The 16156-nt window shown below is 38.1% G+C and overlaps 1 pseudogene across 8 annotated transcripts in view; it reads right to left on the bottom strand.

The window, feature by feature from the left end:
• LOC115939445 (small ribosomal subunit protein eS6 pseudogene) overlaps positions 1-16156 on the bottom strand; it is a 195538-nt pseudogene that overhangs the window by 83360 nt on the left and 96022 nt on the right. For all 8 annotated transcript variants that reach the window (XR_014147791.1, XR_014147792.1, XR_014147794.1 and 5 more), the window contains one exon: positions 4166-4254. The product of XR_014147791.1 is annotated as a small ribosomal subunit protein eS6 pseudogene, transcript variant X3 (transcript). The remainder of the gene's footprint in view (positions 1-4165; positions 4255-16156) is intronic.

The following is a 16156-nucleotide window of genomic DNA, read 5'->3' as shown; positions in this document are numbered from 1 at the left end:
TAATAAGCTAAACCTGGGGCACCTGGGTGGCTCAGTTGGTTAAACAGCTGACTCCTGATTTCAGCTCAGGTTATGATCTCAAGGTCCTGGGATAGAGCCCTGTGTTGGGCTCTGTGCTCAGCGGGGAGTCTGAGGATTCCCTCTCCCTCAGCCGCACCCCCTGCTCATGCTCTCTCTGTATCTCTCTCTCTCTCTAAAATAAATAAATCTTTAAAAAATAATAATAATAAGATAAACCTATAACACCAAATTATTTTAACTAACATGTAGGAGTGCAATAAGGATTATAGAAGGATAAGGATTACACAGTTTATACATAGGGTAAGTTACTGCTTTGATATTGATTTTGATAATTACAGAAATGTAAATTCAAATACATATCTGATAAACCAAAATCCAGCCACTAGTAAGATTTTTATTATAATGTTTTCTGATCATAAAAGAAACATGCCCTAACATTAATACAGAAAATTTAGAAAACACCAAAAAGGATAAAGAAAAAATAAAAACAACATAATCCTTACGATTTGGATGCCTTTTATTTCTTTTTTGTTGTCTGATTGCTGAGGCTAAGACCTCCTGTACTATATTAAATAACAATGGTGAGAGTGGACATCCCTGTCTTACTTCTAACTGTGGAGGAAAAGTTCTCAGTTTTTCCCCATTGAGAATGATATTAGCTGTGGATCTTTTATATATGGCCTTTATGATGTTGAGGTATGTTCCATCTATTGGTTTTTATCAAGGTTTTTATCAAGAAAGAATGCTATATTTTGTCAAATGCTTTTTCTGCATCTATCGAGAGGATCATATGGTTCCTATCCTTTCTTTTATCAATGCAGTATATCACGTTGATTGATTTGAGAATATTGAACCACCTGCAGCCCAGGAATAAATCCCACTTGATCCAGGTGAATAATTCTTTTAATGTCTTGTTGAATTCAATTTGCTGGTATCTTGTTGAGAATCTTTGCATCCATGTTCATCAGGGATATTGGCTTGTAATTCTCCTTTTTAGTGGGATCTTTGTCTGGTTTTGGAATCAAGGTACTGTGGCCTCGTAGATTGAGTTTTCTTTCAGTTTGAGAAGGATGGGTATTAGCTCTTCTTTAAATGTCTAGTATAATTCTCCTGGGAAGCCATCCAGCCCTGGACTTTTTGTTTGTCGGGAGATTTTTGATTACTGATTCAATTTCTTTCCTAGTTACGGGTCTGTTCAAATTTTCTATTTCTTCCTGCTTCAGTTTGGGTAGTTTGTATGTTTCTAGGAATTTGTCCAAATGGACAAATTTAATAATTCCCCTACTGTTGAATGTTTAGGTGGTTTCCAATTTTTCATTGATATAAATAGAAATAGATAATTACATATTTTTAATATCTTATTATTTTTATAGAATTAAATTCTAGTAGAATTTCAGATGAGACAATATTTAAAAATCTTAATTAATATTGCAAAACTATACTTATAAAAGGTAATACCAACTAATAAATACCCTTGCAATGTTTGAAAGTTCTCATTTCCCCAAATCAAAACCACAATGATATATCATTCATACCTGTTAGAATGGCTGTTGTCAAAAAGATTAAAATAACAAGTGTTAGTGAGAATGTGAAAAAAGGGGACCCTTGTGCACCATTGGTTGGAATGTAAATTTCCATTATGGAAAATACTATTGAGGTTCCTCAAAAAAATTAAAACGAGAACTACCATATGTTCCAGCAATTCTACTTCTGGGTATTTATTTGAAGAAAATGAAAACACTAATTCAAAAAGATATATGTACCCCATGTTCATTGCAGCAATTATTTACAATAGCCAAGAAAGATATAGATAAAGAAAATGTGGTGTATATACATATATATATATATATATACACAGTATATATACAATGTCATATTATTTAGCCATGAAGAAGAAGGAAATTCTTGCAACAAAAGGGATGGACCTTGAGGCATTAGTTAAATGAAATTAAGTCAAATAGAGAAAGACAAATGCTATATGATATTACTTATATGTGGAATAAGAAAGAAAGAAAGAGAGAGAGAGAGAGAAAATAAAGAAAGAAATTAGCTTATAAATACAGAGAACAGATTGGTGGGAGTGTAGGTGCTGGGCAAAAGAGAGGAAGGTGGTCAAAAGGTACAAACTTCCAGTTATAAAAAAATAAGTCATGGGGATATAATAATACTGTATTGTATATTCAACAGTTGCAGAGAGTAAATAGATCTCAGAAGTTCTCATCACGGAGTGCCTGGGTGGCTCAGTCACTTAAGCATCTGACTCTTGGTTTTGGCTCAGGTCATGATCTCATGGGTCATGGGATTGAGCCCCACATTGGGCTCTGCGCTCAGTAGGGAGTCTGCTTGAAGATTCTCTCCCTATGCCCCTCCCCCCCCACTTTCTCTCTCTCTCAAATAAATAAATAAATCTTTTTTTAAAAGTGCTCATCACGGGGCGCCTGGATGGCTCAGTAGTTAAGCGTCTGCCTTCGGCTCAGGTCATGATCCCAGGGTCCTGGGATCAAGCCCAGCATAGGGCTCTCTGCTCGGCGGGAAGCCTGCTTCTCCCTCTCCCACTCCCCCTGCTTGTGTTCCCTCTCTCACTGTGTCGCTTTCTTTCAAGTAAATAAATAAAATCTTAAAAAAAAAAAATCCTTCATCACAAGAAAAAAATTATAACTATGTAAGGTGACAGATATTAACTAGATTTAACTGTGATCATTTTCAATCTACAGCTGACCCTTGAACAACGCAAGTGTGAACTGCACAGGTCCACTTATACACAGTATTTCTTTAATAAATATAGTACAGTATTGTAAATATATTTTCTTTTCCTTACAATTTTCTTAATAACATTTTATTTTCTCTAGCTTACTTTATTATAAGAATACAGTACATATAATATATATAACATACAAAATATGTTACAAGACTTCCAATCAACAGTAGGCTATTAATAGTTAAGTTTTGGGGAATCAAAATTATACACAGATTTTTGACTGCACAGGGGTGTCAGCATCCCTAACCCTCATATTGTTCAAGGGTGAGTTGTATACAAATATTGAATCATTGTGTTATACACCTGAAACTAATATATGTCAATTTTATCTCAATTTTTAAAAATTCTTTTTTAAAAAGTTTTTATTTCCCAGGGCACCTGGGTGGCTCAGTTGGTTAAGCGACTGCCTTCGGCTCAGGTCATGATCCTGGAGTCCCTGGATTGAGCCACGCATCGGGATCCCTGCTCAGCGAGGAGCCTGCTTCTCCCTCTAACCCTCCCCCCTCTCATGTACTCTCTCTCTCTCTCACTCCCTCAAATAAATACATAAATAAATCTTTAAAAAAAAAGTTTTTATCTCCCTACAGCCTTTATAGGGGAGTATCTGCACTTGGATATATTCTGCCAGTTTCTCAAAACTAACATTTCAGCACATAGTTATTTTCTCCCTATCCCTTCCAAGCTACTTTTTCTTTGGACTTTTATGTTTCTGTAAAAGACCTCTGTCCTCCCAGACAACCTGGCAACATAACACAAAGTCCCTTGTTGAGGTCTCTCTTCTTCCTGCCTCCAATCCAAGCAGTTACCAAATCTGGCCTCTTATACTTCCCCAAATACCTACCACATTCATCCCTTTTCTCCATTCTCACTGTCAATTCTATTAGTTTTCTCCCATCCAATCAAGTTGGTTTCTTTTTCCAATCCTGTCTTACCCCAGTGTGTGAAACTGTGTCTGGTTGTAGATAGCAACACTATCTATCTAGATGGAGTTAATCTAGCTTTGTCCCTTCATGTTCCGAGATATTCAGTGCTCAATAAATATTTGTCAAAGGAGGTGGGGAACTCTGAATATAAATTCTGGATATAAAATCTAATAAATTAGCTTATTAGATTACTTCCAAACACCCTGTGCTACTCAACAATATACCCCCAGATTATGTTGGCAGAGTCAAGCTTGAGCTCCAAGCAAGAGCTTGGTACTGTGACATAGCTGATACTCCTGGGTCATTCAACTAACCTAACCTAAAAGAATGGAACAGAGATAGTTATAGATTATATTAGTCATCTATTGCTGAGTAACAAGCTTACCATAAATTTAGCAGTTTAAAATAACATACATTTGTTACACTACAATTTTTGCAGGTCAGGAATCTGGCCATGGTTTACCTGAGTTCTCTGTTTTAGGGTCTCTCATGGAGCTGCTATCAAGATGTTGACCAATGTTCCTTCCCACTGGGATTTCCAGAAAACCATGGCTGAGGAAAAAGATAGCAAAAAAAAGAATTCAGTGGTGGCAAGCACCCCGAAGAGCTCATGAGAGCTTCCCAATCTGCTAATTAGGAATATCAGAATTAGACTCAAAACAGAAAACATCCAGCTGTCTAGGGAGATGGTCACTAAGGATCTGAAAATATTTACTGTTTTGAACATATGAATAGATATTAATTCAACAAACATCAATTAAACATTTACTGTCTGCAATGCACCATATCATGCATTGGAGCAAATTAAGATGAATAAGCCATATATAGTTCATGCTCTCAGAGAATTCACACTGTAGCAGAAGAGAGGAAGAAACCTATTCACAAATCACTATAACAACATAGAATGCAATAAAAGTTATAACAGATGGATCCAAAAATAAAGTGCTTGGGTGCATAGAAGAAGGGAAAGTTATGAAATACTGGAATTTAAGCAGGTAATCATTCCCGAGGAGTGAACTATGGAATGATCAGAAGGAATGAGAAAGAACGAAGAATAAATGTGAAAGCAAGCCAGCCAAGGACAGCTTTCATAACCTCTGAGCCTTTCAGGCCTTCCTATAAAAATACCAAATATTGAAGAGGGCTGTAAAAATACCAAATGTTTTTGAAGAGGACATAGAGCAACCAGGATTCTTATACATTACTTATGGAAGGAAAAATTCATAAAAAGTTAAACATATACCAACGTTATGATCCAGCAGTTCTATTCCTAGGTGTTTATCCAAGGAAAAGGAAATCACATGTTCACAAAAAAATTTGTACAAGATGCTTCATGGCAGTGTTATGCATAATAGCCAAAATTCAGAAATAACAGGAGAATGGATAAACACAACAGAATTTTCTAGGGAGATGGAAATATTTGTATCTTTGTGTAATTGCCAAAATTACAGTGAACTTACACTTAAGATCTGAGCAATTTTGGAGTGCCTGGGTGGCACTCAGTCAGTTAAAATAACATACATTTGTTACACTACAATTTTTGCAGGTCTGGAATCTGGCCATGGTTTACCTGAGTTCTCTGTTTCAGGGTCTCTCATGGAGCTGCTATCAAGATGTTGACCAATGTTCTTTCCCACTGAGATTTCCAGAAAACCATGTCAGTTAAATTTCTGACTCTTGATTTCGGCTCAGGTCATTATCTCAGGGTATTGAGATTAAGCCCCGCATCAGGATCTTCGCTGGGCATGGGGCTGCTTGGGATTCTCTCTCCCTCCTTCACCCTCTGCCCCTCCCCCCACCTCTCTCGCTCGCTCTCTCTCTCTCTCCCTCCTCCCTCTCTAAAAAAAAAAAAATCTGAGCACTTCATTGCATGTAAGTTATATCTTTTATCTGTCAGTTTTCAGTCAGGAGACAGGAACCACACAATAATTTGAACAGGGAAAGCTTAATATAAAGACTTATTAACTATAACAAGAGATTACCTACTAATGGGTAAAGAGAACTCTAAAGAGTAAATAAATAAAAGACAAAGGCAGGAACCATTAGCTCTAGGGCTAAGGCACAACACCTAAGGATGAAAGAAATACAGAAGAGACCCTCAGAGCTGAGATCCAACTTTGTTGGAGAGGGTGCAACAGTAGCCCCTGAATGGTGCTCACTCAGTGCCATGTTGGTTAAAGTCACTGGAGGAAGACTTCACCAGGAGGTGCTGCACCTCAGGACTCACTGCAAATCCTCCTGCAGAGGTGGTGAGCTGAGAAGCTACCCTCTTAAGAACTGGGCAAGGCTGCCCACAGAGAAGTTCCATGCTACACAGCTCACTGGAAAACTGCCCACAGGGATGGCCCAATGGGAAGCTATCTTTTGGGATGCTGAGGAATTCTGGTCATGGGGAGGTAAGCCCTGGCCCACTGCCCTGTTGTTCCCAGCTGTAGAGGAATTTAAGAAGAGCACACTAAGAACCAGAAGAAAAGCCCATTCCTCCCCCATATCCTTCCAGCACCCTCCAGCAACAAAACTTAATATTGTGCAGGCTGGCAAGGGAAAAATGCTCCATATCACGAGCAGAGCAATGAAGGGTAGATTTAAAACTTGAGGCACCAAATAGATAACTGACACATACTTCCATTTTAAAAGTAAGATATACGAGAAATCTAAAATGGTCAAACTCAAGAAAAGCAGAATGTTGAACGGTGCTTGCCAGGGGGTGGAGGAAGGGGGAGACAGGGAGATACCAGTCAAGGGGCACAAAGTTTCAGTTATACAAGATAAAACAGACCAGAGGTCTGCTGCACAGCATAGTGCCTATAGTTAACCATACTATATTTCATCCTTAAAAATTTGCTAAGAGAACGCTGAAAGAGGATGGTAAGAAACTTTTGGAGGTGATAGATGTATTTTTGACATGGATTGTGATGATTTGTAGATGTATGCTTACCTCCAAACTCATCAGATTGATATGATAAATATATACAGCAATTTGTATGTCAATCATACCTCAATAAAGTAGTTTTAAAAAAGGAGGAGGAGGAGAAAGAGAGAGAAGGACTGTGGAATTTAGGGGCTTATGGGGGATGGCAGACTTAACTAGAACAGATGTAACCAACTAAATTTGAACTATAAATAACAGCCAGTAGACATTAAGCATTTGTCCAGGTTGTACTAGGCACTGTGTTATCTTACTTAACACTCATAGTATGTACAGAAGTTACTTACTATTGTTCTCATTTTAGCGAAGAAACTGGGACTCAAATGGAATAATTAAGTCACCTTTAAGGTCACATATCCAGATAGGGATGGACACAAACTTTGAACCCCCAACTCTGACTCCAAAGTCTCATGTTTTATCTCATTGATGATGCATCATCATGTCAATGCCAAACTGGAAAGTCAGGTTCTGGTCCCCAGTAATTACATTTATACTTCTCCTACCTAAGTCTCTACCACTGTATACAAGAAGCTAAGGACCAGTTTCAGGTGGTGCTGCATTTTGATCATCTTAGTGAAGAACTGAAAAGAGCGGTTTTCCCCTTCACCCAAGAATAACATCTGTTATGAATTGAATTAGTTGCCCCTATGGACAATAAAAGAAAATAAGCTGATTTTAAAAAGGGGGAAAATCTACTTTAAGACAGTTTTTCAGATAAGCACATATTGTCTTTATTCCAAGGAAAAGAACTAGAAATTCTGCCTAGTAGTTCCTGGCTGATATAATTTTGATATTTGATATACTTCTAGACATACAAGTCATTCCACATCCTTCTAATAAGACAAAGAATAGTGAATTACATCAATGGTGTGACAATTTTCCCTGTTATAAAGTTAATGCATATTAATAAGGGTCATTCTGATTAGAGTTACCATTATCATTACATTATATCATTCAATTCCCAATCTGGGAGCCAGAAAATTATAATGTATGTGTCATTATATTACACAATCACCAAGTTACTCGGGAGTACACAGTGGACAACCAAAAAAATGTAAGATCATACCCTCTACTCAATTATTGTGCCATAACTGAATAATAATGCTGGTTCACTTTTTCCCTGGATGATTACATCCAATTTCTAGGTTTTATATATCACCTCAATGCTAGTAATTTCCAAATTCATATCCTTAGTATTGAACTCTCTCTTGAGATCCAGATTCTTGTCTTACTGACTACCTGGATGTCAAATATGATTCTCAAATTTAATAATTTCAAAAGGGAACTGTTGATCTCTTTCTCTTCAGCCTTTTAGGGTGAACCCACCTAGTTGCCCAAGCCAAAAACCTAGCAGTTATTCTTTTTTTCTGATTTTTTTGAGATATAATTGACATATACCATTGTACAAGTTTAAGGCACATAATGTGTTCATTTGGTACATTTAAATATTGCAATATGATTCCACCATAGTGCTAACACCTCTATCACATCACATGATTATCATTTCTTTTTTGTAGTAGGAGGTATTAAGATCTAGTCCCTAGGAGTCATTCTTGATTCTTTTCTTCCCCTCATCATCTACATTCAATTCATCAACTAATCACACTGGACCTAGGTCCAAAATGTATTGAATTCTTCCACTTCTTTCCAACTATACTGCTGCCTTTCTAGTCCGAGTTACCATCATTTCTCACCTAGACTGCTGCAATAGAACTGCTCGGCTGGCTTATACCCTGACTCTTCAAAATTCATTCTCAATAGAGCACTCTGCTTAAAACTATCCAAAAGATTCTCAATACATTTAGAATAAAACCACACTCCTTAACTTAGCTTATTAATCCTAACTAGAACTGCTTCCCTGTGTCAGTTGGGGTTCAGTCAGAAAAGAGATCCACTGTAAGTGACACAGATAAGATTTATCATAGGAGAGAACTCAGAAATGGACCCTAAACTCTGTGGTCAACTCATCTTCGACAAAGCAGAAAAGAATATCCAATGGAAAAAAGACAGTCTCTTCAACAAATGGTGTTGGGAAAATTGGACAGCCACATGCAGAAGAATGAAACTGGACCATTTCCTTACACCATACACAAAAATAAACTCAAAATGGATGAAAGACCTAATGGTGAGATAGGAATCCATCAAAATCCTAGAGGAGAACACAGGCAGCAACCTCTGTGACCTCAGCCACAGCAACTTTTTGCTAGATACATCTCCAAAAGTAAGGGAAACAAAAGCAAAAATGAACTATTGGGACTTCATCAAGATAAAAAGATTTGCACGGCAAAGGATACAGTCGACAAAACCAAAAGGCAACCGACAGAATGGGAGAAGATATTTGCAAATGACGTATCAGATAAAGGGCTAGTATCCAAAATCTATAAAGGACTTATCAAACTCAACACCCAAAAAACAAATAATCCAGTCAAGAAATGGGCAGAAGACATGAACAGACATTTCTTCAAAGAAGACACAAATGGCCAACAGACACATGAAATAGTGCTCAACATCCCCTGACATCAAGGAACTACAAAACAAAACCACAATGAGAGACCACCTCACACCAGTCAGAACGGCTAAAGTTAACAACACAGGAAAAAATAGGTGTTGGCGAGGATGCAGAAAAAGGGGAACACTCTTACACTGTTGGTGGGAATGCAAGCTGGTGCAGCCACTCTGGAAAACAGTATGGAGGTTCCTCAAAAAGTTGAAAATAGAGCTACCCTACAACCCAGCAATTGTACTATTAGGTATTTGCCCAAAGTATACAAACATAGTAATCCAAAAGGACACCTGCACACCAATGGTTATAGCAGCAATGTCCACAATAGCCAAACTATGGAAAGAACCCAGATGTCCATCGACAGATGAATAGATAAAGAAGATGTGGTGTATATATATATACAATGAAATATTATTCAGCCATCAAAAACAATGAAATCTTGCCATTTGCAATGATGTGGACAGAACTAGAGGGTATTATGCTAAGCGAAATAAGTCAATCAGAGAAAGACAATTATCATATGATGTCACTCATATGTGGAATTTAAGAAACAGAACAGAGGATCATAGGGGAAGAGAGGGAAAAATAAAACAAGATGAAACCAGAGAGGCAGACAGACCATAAGAGACTCTTAATTATAAGAAACAAACTGAGGGTTGCTGGAGGGGAAGAGTGTGGGGGGATGGGGTAACTGGGTGATGGGCATTAAGGAGGGCACATGATGTAATGAGCACTGGGTGTTCTATGCAGTTGATGAATCTCTGAACTCTACCTCTGAAATTAATAATACACTATATGTTAATTAGTTGAATTTAAATAAAATTTTTAAAAGAGAAAAAAAGAATTATCATAGGGGTTTGGCACAGAAATTGTGAGAGCTAGTAAGAGTCTAGTAATATAGTGACTATATCTGAAGCTGGGCCTGAAAGGAAGGATGAATGTGAAGTAAGGGAGAATAGTAAGAGCTGTGAGAATGAGCTGGAACCCATTAAAATGAACTGGAACTTGTGTCTGCCTTTCACTACATCCAGGCCTCAATTTCAATGATGTGAGTGACCTGCAGAAAAAGCTTGCACTCTTCAATTTGTATTTGCACACATACCTGCCTACACATAGGAGGAGCAGAAGAAGGAGATCCAGCAACAGTTGGAGTATTTGCTATTCTGTGCCATCACTGTAAGCCAGCAGATCAGAGACAAATGCAAGAGCTACAGCAGAACATGATGCTACATGGACTTTCTGAACACAGATGTGGCCACTGCTTTATGTACACTTTCCAAAGCTCATACAGATTTCTCTTGTGGCCACCCCTATTCAAAACCATATAAGGTAGGGAATGCTTGGAAACATAGTTCCAGCTTAGGTGCATTAACACAGTATAAAACCACCACTAGCCACCTCTTGTCAACCTGGCCCAAACATATCTCTTTTAACTACAGCTATAGTTAATGACAATAGAAAAATTATGTTCCTGCCTAATATAATGCAACTATCCTTTGTCAGAGTGAAAACATATTAATCCTCTCAGGAGTGCAAAATTCTTCTATTTTTTAGGTGATATTCACTCTTCTTTTGGCTGAGTCACCCTCTCCTTTCATATCCTGTAACTTAAACACTGAGCTGTAAGAAGTGGTTTGCTGGTAAATGTTTAGTAGCCAATGAAAAAAAGCCATGAAACATAGTGTTTGCCATTCCCCATTGTATAAATACTCCCACTGCGCCCAACTTCATACCACTAGTGTGATATCACTGAACACAGTGGGGAAGAGATATGCAGTAGTGTGTCAATAAGTGGTATTTCCACTATATGCATACAGCATATATAAACCACCTCAGGAGTACAGATAATAATCAAAGCAATAAAAAATGATTAGAAAGTGATGAGTTTTGAGTATTTGTTACCATTGTTTTAATATAATTTATTTAATTGTAATTTTATATAATTTAATTTTATATTGACTTAACTAAGGCCCAGTAGAGAATAGCTATCTACAGAAGATGGCATTAAGATGTACTGGGGAAGCACCTGATGGAAATAATCAGTCCCTTGCAAGGCAAATACCTCAGGAGAGGGAAAGGGGGTCTGATATTCTCAGGTAAGAGAAATAGAGCTGCTTCTACTGCCAGAAGAAACTCATAATTTAGAGGTTAAAGATTCCTAGCTTCATCAGAATTTGCCCATATATCTTTATCTCAATTTTCAGGGTCCCATTCCTTCCCAATCAAAGGCCTTTTATGATACAAAGGACCTTGAAAGATGGGGAACTCAATTTATCTTATTATTCAGTGACATACAAGCTTAAGTTTTGGGATTTTCTGTTTGTTTATTTGTTTGTTTGTTTGTTTGTTTTTAGAAATCTCAGTCCTGCATAATAGTTATAGAAGCTTTCTGGAAATTTAAAGCCCTGAGCTCCTCATTTTCTTTCTACCTCTACTCCAGTGCATATATAAACAACCACCTAATCCCCCTGCATTTCTTATGTTCATTTAAATGTTCCATAGCAGCAACTACTTGGTCCCCTAAAAACTTGCCTTCTATAGGCATTTCATTACAGGTGTCTACAAGTGGTAATTTTAGCAACTGTTTTACCTCTGCAGGCTATGAACTACCAGTGTCCCCTCTGCCCCTGGAAACAGGGTTATTATGCCTTCTAAATCTAATCAGATCAGAGAACCAACTCTGAGAACACAGAACCAGTTCACAGAACACAGAACCAATTCAGAAAACCCTTCCTTAAGGTTTCATTCCTCTGGAAACATCTCCAGCACCAAATGCTGTGTCAGTTAGGGTTTGATCAAAATTTATTATAGGAGTTTGACCTTAAGCAATTGTAGAAGGTAGTTAAACAGTCTATATAAGGCTTGTGCTTCTATATCTGGTGCCCAGCTGAAGTTAGCAAGGCAGGGATAATCTGGAAGTGATGGAGTACAAGCACTAATAGGAACCTGAAAGAACAAGCTGGATACCACAAGTATGCACTTGGAGCCCACTATGTCTGTTACTGCCTCCAGGCCTCCAACTTGGATAATATGGGAAAAGCTCCAGGAGAAGCTAGTGTCGTTCACCACACACACACACACACACACACACACACACACGCACAGAGTCTAGGATTCAGAGAAGCTTAGGGAAGACTCTGGCAGAAGCCAGAGGAGCCATAAGCACTTCTGTTGCCTGCCCCATGATACCAAGGTGAGTCAACAGATCAGCAACAAGTATGCGGAAAATGCAACAGTGCTTGATGGTACAACCTTCTGGATATAAATAGAGCTACAGCTTTTCAAATGTCACAGAAATGTTGCTTGTGGCCAACCCTAATCTAAAACCATACAGGGAAGAGAATTCTGGGAAATGTCATTCCAGCTTAGCTCATTGACAAGTACTAAGTCACCACATTGCCCCACCTCTCTGACATTGCACTCCACTCCAATACACCAACATCTTTCTGCTCTTAGAATACATAACAATTCATTTCCACCTCAGGGCCTTTGTATTTGGTGCTCCTTCTATCTGAAGTGCTCTTTCCCCAGATACTACCTAGTTTCTCATTATTCCTTTCTCCACACATCTTCCCCTGTATAAAGTATTTCTTCTTCCTGGTTGCTCTCTATAGTGACCATTTTTAGTTGCTTGGAAAGCACCAATGCACTCCTCTCTCCTTACTAATAGTGGTTATTTTCCAGAACCTACCCTCTTCCATGCAGTACCTCTCTCCCAGCTGTAGGAATGTGCTCTAATTGCTTTAAATTAATCAAAAGGCTTTATTCCTAGCCTCAGTCATTGATACAGAGATGAGCAAGAGACTTTAATAAATCTCAGTACCTTTTACTAGAATACTATGATGAAAGTCCTGCTGAATACAAACAAGGACACATGGAACCCTGACTCCTACTGGCAGACATCCTCCAACCCTGAGGGCACCCCATCCTAAGACGAAGCCACCTCTGGGGACTACAGAACAGAAGTCAGAGAATTAGGTCAGTGTTGACACTGTTAATCTCCTGGACCAACCAAGCCCAAAACCTTCCATACCCACGTATTTTCCCATTACATGAACTAATAAATTCCCATGTTGTTTAAGCCACTTCGCATTTGTTTTTGTTTGTTTTTTTAAATGAGTTACAATTGACATATAACATTTTTTTAACAAAAATCATAAATGATGCAATCCTAGCATACTGTTTTATTGCCTTTAAAGACATATTGTCTTCAAAGACATTGCTATCTGTAATTATCTTGTTTATTTTTTTACTTTTTGTCTTTTAACTTCACCAGATTATGAACTCAATGCAAGTAGAGATTTTGAGTATTTTATTACAAACTCCTAATACAATGCCCAGCACATATAAGAACTCAAAAATACTTAAGGAATTAATGAGTAAAATAGGTTTAGATAGAGTCTTCTCTTTCTACAAAATGTAAAATGCAGAACAGGTACTAATGCTGACATCAAACAATGGCATCTTTTAATTCAGTGGGGTCACCAATCCCAAATTTGCCTTTCTTTTGTTCTGCCTTGATCATTTCATTTAAAGCGGAGCTCTACATGAAATAGTTTTGAGTATAACACAAATGCTAAATGACTGGCATGTCTGGCATTTTAAAGCATCACATGGGTGTTCAATTAAAAATTTACAGCTGATGATTGGGATTACTATGTAATAAAATAGCTAACCTTTTAATGTTTCCCAATTCCCGAAGCAGGAGGTGCTGATTTTCCACGTAAGCATCCTAGAAACACAGCCATTGTTTTTCCATGAAAGGGTCTTTAAAGACTCTCTAAGAATTTCATCAGCTGATTTTAAAAGTGCCACAGTTCTGAAAAGGAAAGCAATAGCTAATCCTTAAGAAGATAAAGAAATAAATCTGCTCACCCACCCTCAGGATTTATTTTCTAATTTTCCTTCTGCTTTTCATCACTTGGTTTTTACACAGCTTAGAAAAGTGCACAGTACAAAAGGCATGGTTTCCAAAACACACACTTTCTCCTGCAATCTTTAATGTGCCGGAAGACATGGCAACTCGAAGTGGAAACTCCAGAAACCTGGCAGTACCCCACTGGTTCTCTCTGCTGCTGGACCTTTGTGAGGACGGTGTTGCCAATCTTGGTCTTTCACTACTGTTTGTGGAGCCCTAAAGCGCCTGAGATTGTTATGGAGCCCCCTAAGCAGTGTGCAAGATTCAATAAACATTAACAAAGCTAATCATGGGGCGCCTGGGTGGCTCAGTCGTTAAGCATCTGCCTTGTTAAACGTCTGCCTTCAGCTCAGGTCATGATCCCAGGGTCCTGGGATCGAGCCCCACATAGGGCTCCCTGCTCCCCCTGCTTGTGTTCCCTCTCTTGCTGTGTCTCTCTCTGTCAAATAAAAAAATTAAAAAATTAAAAAATAAATGCTAATCACACTAGCTAGCCCAAGAAGAATGCAGATTTTTAGGTAGCTGCATTTCAACAAATTTCCTCTTTCAACCATACGCTCACATGGTTTCCTCTTGAAGCCATCTCTTTAAGGTGGCAAGAGTCTGTTCCCAAAATCTTAGATATAACAAGGAGAGGATACAATAGAAATGGAGGCTACTTGAAACGATCAATCCCCCTGATTCCAGACAAGGCCACATTAAACCATTCCACACCGAAGCATTCAATACTAGACCTCTAAGGAAGGTCTGGTTTTAATTAATCTTATCTCCCTCCCTAATCAGAAAACTTCTTAGATCACTTACAATTCTGTCTGGGAGGATGGTTTTTTAAATTAAATTAGATGAGGTGTATAAAAAGAGCTCAACTCAGTGCCTATACCTGGATATTCCTTTAAAGAGAGTAACACCCTTGTCTTTCTTCTGCCATTGGCCATTTCCTCTCTTCTTGTGCTCATAGAGAAGATGAGCTACAATTTGCATTTAAAAATCTTTTCCTCAGTAACTATTATGGACTGATGGCTTGTGCCTCCCCACCCCAAAATTCAAATGCCCAGTGCAACTATGTTTGGAGATGAGGCCTCTAATGAAGTAATTAGGGTTAAATAAGGTCAAAAGAGAGGGAACTGATATGACAAGATTAGTACCCTTCTAAGAAGACACAACAAAGAGCTTGCTGTCTCTCTTCCCCCACCATGCAAGGACATGGTGAGAAGGCACTTCTACAAGCCAGGAAGAGAGCCCTCACCAGAAATCAATCCTGTCATATCTTAGTCTAGGATTTCTAGCCTCCAGGACTGCAAAAAAATAAATTTCTGTTGTTGAAACTACCCAGCCTCTGGTATTTGGGTATGGCAGCCCAAGCAGACTAATACAGTAACCATTTCTTTATTTTCTTATTTAGGATTTGCAGCCCATTTGGGTGGAGATAATATATTTGGAAGTTTCTTTAAAAAAGAACAAATGTGAAAATGGAAGGTGGGTTTCATATTACTTGAAAAATATGAACCTGTTCGCTTTTAAAATTTGCTTCTTCTCCCTAATAAAGGACTGTATGCTAAGATACATACCTTTAAAATGTTTTTATTAGTAAATGGTGGTTGTAGTTTCTTTCAGGTGAGCCTTGATTCCTCTTCCTGTATGACTTATACCTTCATCCTGGCACTACAGGAAATCATTTGTGTAATCAAAAATTATCCTTCCAATAGAAACAACAGTATTCAGATCTACTGCTATCTGAGTAACTGAAGGACTTGAGATTGCCTGAATAAAGTCCTACAATGAAAGTTTGAGAGCCCAGAACACATACTTCACCAGCTTTAGACAAGTTTGAGACATACTAAATAGACTTGACAGGGATTACATTATTCAACAGTTGTTCTGAAAACAGCCCATGATTTTTTGTCTCAGAGATATTTTCAGAATTCAAGGTATCAGATGTGAGGATCAAATCATATAACTCATGTGAAATAAACTGGAAATCACTCTGTAGTGAAGTTATTGATATTATGGCGCTATTCATTGCAACCGTAGGCCTCATCACCAATAGTAGGAGTAGCCTAGTAACTTACTAATAATAGCAATAATGATTAACCTTTTTCCAGTA

The sequence above is a fragment of the Leptonychotes weddellii genome, chromosome 8 (genome assembly GCF_054177405.1).
Source record: "Leptonychotes weddellii isolate Sample4059 chromosome 8, ASM5417740v2, whole genome shotgun sequence".
In the NCBI taxonomy this organism is placed as follows: domain Eukaryota; kingdom Metazoa; phylum Chordata; class Mammalia; order Carnivora; family Phocidae; genus Leptonychotes; species Leptonychotes weddellii.
This window is presented reverse-complemented; position numbering and strand designations above follow the sequence as displayed.